We start from the raw sequence: 6,207 nt of genomic DNA, 5'->3' as shown, positions 1-6,207 counted from the left end.
AATGGACTCCAATATTTTACCTACCACAGATGTTAGGCTATAGTTTCCAGTCTTCCGTCTACTGCCCTTTTTAAATAAGGGCGTTACATTAGCAGTTTTCCAGTCTGCCGGGACCTTTGCGGAGTCCAGGGAGTTTTGGAAAATTATTACCAATGCATCCACAATCCCTACCGCCACTTCCCTCAAGACCCTAGGATGTAAGCCATCAGGTCCAGGTGATTTATCCGCCTTGAGTCCCATTATTTTACCGAGTACCACTTCCTTAGTGATTTTGATCATGTTTAGCTCCTCCCCCCCTGTTTGTCCAGTGTTGGCATATTCTTAGTGTCTTCTACTGTAAAGACTGATACAAAATATTCATTCAGTGTTTTTGCCATCTCCATATTTCCCACCATTAATTTCCCGGTCTCATCCTCTAAGGGACCAACACCCTTTTTCTTTTTATATATCTATAAAAACTCTTACTATCTGTTTTTATATTTTTTGCTAATTTACTTTCATAATCTATCTTCCCTTTCTTAATCAATATTTTTGTTATTTTTTGCTGTCTTTTAAAGTTTTCCCAATCCTCTATCCTCCCACTAGATTTGGCTACCTTATATGCCCTTGTTTTTAGTCGAATACTATCCTTAATTTCTTTACTTAGCCACAGATGGCTGTCTTTTCTTTTACACACTTTTCTTCTCAGTGGAATATATTTTTTTTTGAAGTTGTAAAATAACTCCTTAAATGTACACCACTGATCATGTATCGTCTTACCCTTTAATCTATTTTCCCAATCCACTCTACTCAATTCCGCTCTCATACCTTCATAGTCTCCTTTATTCAAGCTTAGCACGCTTGTTTGAGATCCAACCTTCTCACCCTCTAATTGAATATGGAATTCAACCATGTTATGGTCACTCGTTCCAAGGGGATCCTTTACTAGGACATTTTTAATTAATCCTGTCTCGTTACACAGGACCAGATCTAAGGTTGCTTGCCCCCTGGTCGGTTCAGTTACATACTGCTCAAGAAACCCATCCCTAATACACTCAATGAACTCATCCTCAAGGCAGCCCTGCCCAATTTGATTTGTCCAATTAATATGATAGTTAAAATCCCCCATAATTATAGATGTTCCCTTATTGCAAGCCTCAACTATTTCCTGATTGATACTCCGTCCAACAGAGTTGCAACTGTTTGGAGGCCTATAGACTACGCCCACTAGTGTTTTTTTCCCTTTATTATTCCTTACCTCCACCCAAACTTTCATTATCCTGATCTTTTGACCCAATATCATTTCTCTGTATTACAGTGATTCCTTCCTTTATTAACATAGCCACCCCACCTCCCCTTCCTTCCTGCCTGTCCTTCCTGATCGTTAAATAACCTGGTATGTTTAATTCCCAGGCATTGTCACCCTGCAGCCATGTTTCTGTAATGGCCACAAGATCATACCCATATGTAGTTATTTGTACCATTAACTCGTCTATTTCGCTACGAATGCTACGTGCATTCAGATAGAGAACTTTCAAATATGTTTTGTGACACTTAGTTCCTGCTTTTGCCCTTTTTATTACTTTACCTTTTACTCCATACCTTCTGCCCCTTCCTGACACGCTCTGGTTTTTAATTTCCCCACTGCTACCTAAGTCTATGACCTTCTCTGTTGTCATTTTTATTATTTGCTCTCTAGGAACCTCCCTACCACTAGTTAGTTTAAAGCCCTCTCTACAGCCCTAGTTATATGATCCGCCAGGACTCTAGTCCCAGCACTGGCCAAGTGAAGCCCATCCCAACGGAACAGCTCCCTCCTGCCCCAGTACTGGTGCCAGTGTCCCAGGAAGCAAAACCCATTTCTCCCACACCAGTCTTTGAGCCACGCATTTAACTCTCTAATTTTATTTGTCCCAGCCAAATTCGCTCGTGGCTCAGGTAATAATCCATTATTACCCTTGAGGTTCTGTTTTTTAATTTGACCCCTAGCTGCTCATACTCCTTTAACAGAACCGGCTTCCTAGTCCTATCTACGTCATTTGTACCAACATGGACCACGACAACTGGATCCACCCCCTCCCACTGCAAGTTTCTTTCCAGCCCAGAGGAGATGTCCTTAACCCTGGCACCGGGTAGGCAACACAGCCTTCGGGACTCTCGCTCTCGGCTGCAGAGAACTCTATCTATCCCCCTAATAATACTATCCCCTACCACTACAACATTTCTATTTACTCCCCCCTCTTGAATGACCCCCCGTTCCACGGTGCTGTGGCCAGGTTGCTCATCCTCCCTGCAGTCCCTGCTCCTGTCCCCACAGGGAGTAAGAACCCCGAACCTGTTGGACAAGAGCAAGGGCTGCGGCTCCTCCAGCTCTACCTCCTGGATCCCCGTACCTGCCTCACTCGTAGTCACACCGTCCTGTCCCTGACCATGGGCTACATCTGAATTAATTAACTTCATAGGTGTGACCACCTCCTGATACACAGAGTCCAGGTACTTCTCCCCCTCCCTGATGTGTCGCAGTGTCTGAAGCTCAGACTCCAGCTCATCAACATGGAGCTGGAGTTCCTGTAGCAGCAGACACTTGTCACAGATGTAATCACCGTGAGCCTCAATGGGGTCCACCGGCTCCCACATCTCGCAACAGTAACACATCACCTGCCCCATTCTATGTAATTAATTAAATTTTTTATTGTTAGTTATGGACACCCTCTGCCCGATTTTAGATGCTAGTATCCCCTTTAATTAATTGGATTTAAATTAAATCAATCCCTCTAATTACACCAGTTAAATGGTTTACCAACAGTCACTCTGCACCAGAAAAGCCTTATTAACTACAACCCAGAGTTAAAGTTTGAAAAGAGCACCAAACACCCCACTTACCCAAACTCACACTTACCCAAACTCACAGCACTCTCTGATGACTCGCAGTCAGTGCTTGCTCGCACTAGGACTGGTCTTTTTATACTGTTTGTTTGTTTACAGCCAAATGAGTCACCCCTGCTGATTGGTTAGAAAACTGGTTTCCACTGCCTGCTGTTCCAATTTACTCCTACTGCAGTGTAACCTTGTTTTACTCTTCTTAAACCAACAGAATCCCAAATATTTAACTTTCCCCTTTACTTAAACTGCTTAAGTAATCTTATCAAGAATGATTTAAAGAGAAATAACAATTAAAGAACTCTCACACTTACCCAAACTCACAGCACTCTCTGATGACTCGCATCTTAGAATAAGGGGCTGCCCTTTCAAAACTGAGATGAGGAGAAACTTCTTCACTCAGAGGGTAGTAAATCTATGGAATTTGCTACCCCAGAGAGCTGTGGAAGCTGCAACATTAAATAAATTTAAAATGGAGATAGACATTTTCCTAGCAGATAAGGGAATTAGGGGTTACGGGGAGAGGGCAGGGAAGTGGATGTGAGTCTAGATTCAGATCAGCCATGATCCTATTGAATGGCGGAGCAGGCCCGAGGGGCCGTATGGCCTACTTCTGCTCCTATTTCTTATGTTCTTATGATGGGACAGTGTAGAGGGAGCTTTACTCTGTATCTAACCTGTGCTGTACCTGCCCTGGGAGTGTTTGATGGAACAGTGTAGAGGGAGCTTTACTCTGTATCTAACCCGTGCTGTACCTGCCCTGGGGGTGTTTGATGGGACAGTGCAGAGGGAGCTTTACTCTGTATCTAACCTGTGCTGCACCCGCCCTGGGAGTGTTTGATGGGACAGTGTAGAGGGAGCTTTACTCTGTATCTAACCCGTGCTGTACCTGCCCTGGGGGTGTTTGATGGGACAGTGCAGAGGGAGCTTTACTCTGTATCTAACCTGTGCTGCACCCGCCCTGGGAGTGTTTGATGGGACAGTGCAGAGGGAGCTTTACTCTGTATCTAACCCGTGCTGTACCTGCCCTGGGAGTGTTTGATGGGACAGTGTCGAGGGAGCTTTACTCTGTATCTAACCGTTACTATACCTGCCCTGGGAGTGTTTGATGGGACATTGTAGAGGGAGCTTTACTCTGTATCTATCCCGTGCTGTACCTGCCCTGGGAGTGTTTGATGGGACAGTGTAGAGGGAGCTTTACTCTGTATCTAACCGTTACTATACCTGCCCTGGGAGTGTTTGATGGGACATTGTAGAGGGAGCTTTACTCTGTATCTAACCCGTGCTGTACCTGCCCTGGGAGTGTTTAATGGGACAGTGTAGAGGGAGCTTTACTCTGAATCTAACCCGTACTGTACCTGTCCTGGGATTGTTTGATGGGACAGTGTAGAGGGAGCTTTACTCTGTATCTAACCCGTGCTGTACCTGCCCTGGGAGTGTTTGATGGGACAGTGTAGTGGGAGCTTTACTCTGTATCTAACCCGTGCTGTACCTGCCCTGGGAGTGTTTGATGGGAAAGTGCAGAGGGAGAATTACTCTGTATCTAACCCATGCTGTACCTGCCCTGGGAGTGTTTGATGGGACAGTGTACAGGAAGCTTAACTCTGTATCTAACCCGTGCTGTACCTGCCCTCACGAGCAAATTTGGCTAGGGTAAATAAAATCAGATCGTAAAATGCGTGGCTCAAAGACTGGTGTGGGAGAAATGGGTTTTGCTTCTTGGGACACTGGCACCAGTACTGGGACAGGAGAGAGCTGTTCCGTTGGGACGGACTTCACTTGGCCAGTGCTGGGACTAGAATCCTGCCGAATCGAATAACTAGGGCTGTAGAGAGTGCTTTAAACTAATTAGTTGGGGGGAGGTTTCAAGAGAGCGAAAAATAAAAATGTCAGCGGAGAAGGCAATAGAGCAAGGTAGCAGTGGGGGAATTAAAAACCAGAGCGTGTCAGGAAGGGACAGAATATATAAAGATAAAGGTAAAGTAGTAAAGGGGGTAAAAGCAGGAATAAATTGTCGCAAAACATATTTTAAAGTTCTTTATCTGAATGCACGCAGCATTCGTAACAAAATAGACGAGTGGACGGTACAAATAACTACACATGGGTATGATCTGGTGGCCACTACGGAGACATGGCTGCAGGGTGACTATGACTGGGAACTAAACATCCAGGGGTATTTGACTATGAGAAAGGACAGACAGGAAGGAAAAGGAGGTGGGGTCGCTGTGTTAATAAAGGATGGAATCACTGCAATAGTGAGAAATGATATTCAGTCAAAGGATCAGGATAGTGAAATGGTTTGGGTGGAAATAAGGAATAATAAGGGGGAAAAGTCACTAGTGGGCGTAGTCTATAGGCCTCCTAACAGTTGCAACTCTATTGGTCAGAGTATAAATCAGGAAATAGTTGGGGCTTGTAATAAGGGAACAGCTGTAATCATGGGAGATTTTAACTTTCATATTGACTAGATAAATCAAATTGGGCAGGGCAGCCTTGAGGAAGAGTTCATAGAGTGCATTCGGGATGGGTTCCTTGAGCAGTATGTTACTGAACCAACCAGGGGGCAGGCAATCTTAGATCTGGTCCTGTGTAATGAGACACGATTAATAAAAAATGTCCTAGTAAAGGATCCCCTTGGAATCAGTGACCATAACATGGTTGAATTCCAAATTCAGTTGGAGGGTGAGAGACTTGGATCTCAAACCAGCGTACTAAGCTTAAATAAAGGAGACTATGAAGGTATGAGAGCAGAGTTGACTAAAGTGGACTGGGAAAATAGATTAAGGTGTAAGACGGTACATGAGCAGTGGTGTACATTCAAGGAGATATTTCACAACTTTCAAGAAAAATATATTCCACTGAGGAAAAAGGGGATTAAAAGAAGACAGCCATCCGTGGCTAAGTAAAGTAATAAAGGATAGTATTCGACTGAAAACAAGGGCATATAAAGTAGCCAAATCTAGTGGGAGGATAGAAGATTGGGAAGCATTTAAAAGCCAGCAAAGTATAACTAAAAGATTAATTAAGAAAGGGAAGATAGATTATGAAAGTAAACTGACAAAAAATATAAAAACAGATAGCAAGAGTTTCCACAGTTATATAAAAAGAAAAAGGGTGGCTAAAGTGAATGTCGGTCCCTTAGAGGATGAGACCGGGAAATTAGTAGTGGGGAACATGGAGATGGCAAAACGCTGAACAAATATTTTGTATCAGTCTTTACAGTAGAGGACACTAAAAATATCCCAACACTGGACAAACAGGGGGCTATGGGGGGGAGGAGTTAAACACGATTAAAATCACTAAGGAGATGGTACTCGGTAAGATAATGGGACTTAAGGCGGATAAATC

This window comes from Somniosus microcephalus, unplaced genomic scaffold (assembly GCF_052327205.1).
Source record: "Somniosus microcephalus isolate GS21.2 unplaced genomic scaffold, FLI_Smic_1.0 scaffold144, whole genome shotgun sequence".
Classification (NCBI taxonomy): Eukaryota; Metazoa; Chordata; class Chondrichthyes; order Squaliformes; family Somniosidae; genus Somniosus; species Somniosus microcephalus.
The sequence above is the reverse complement of the archived record's forward strand: the minus strand, read 5'-3'. Positions refer to the sequence as shown.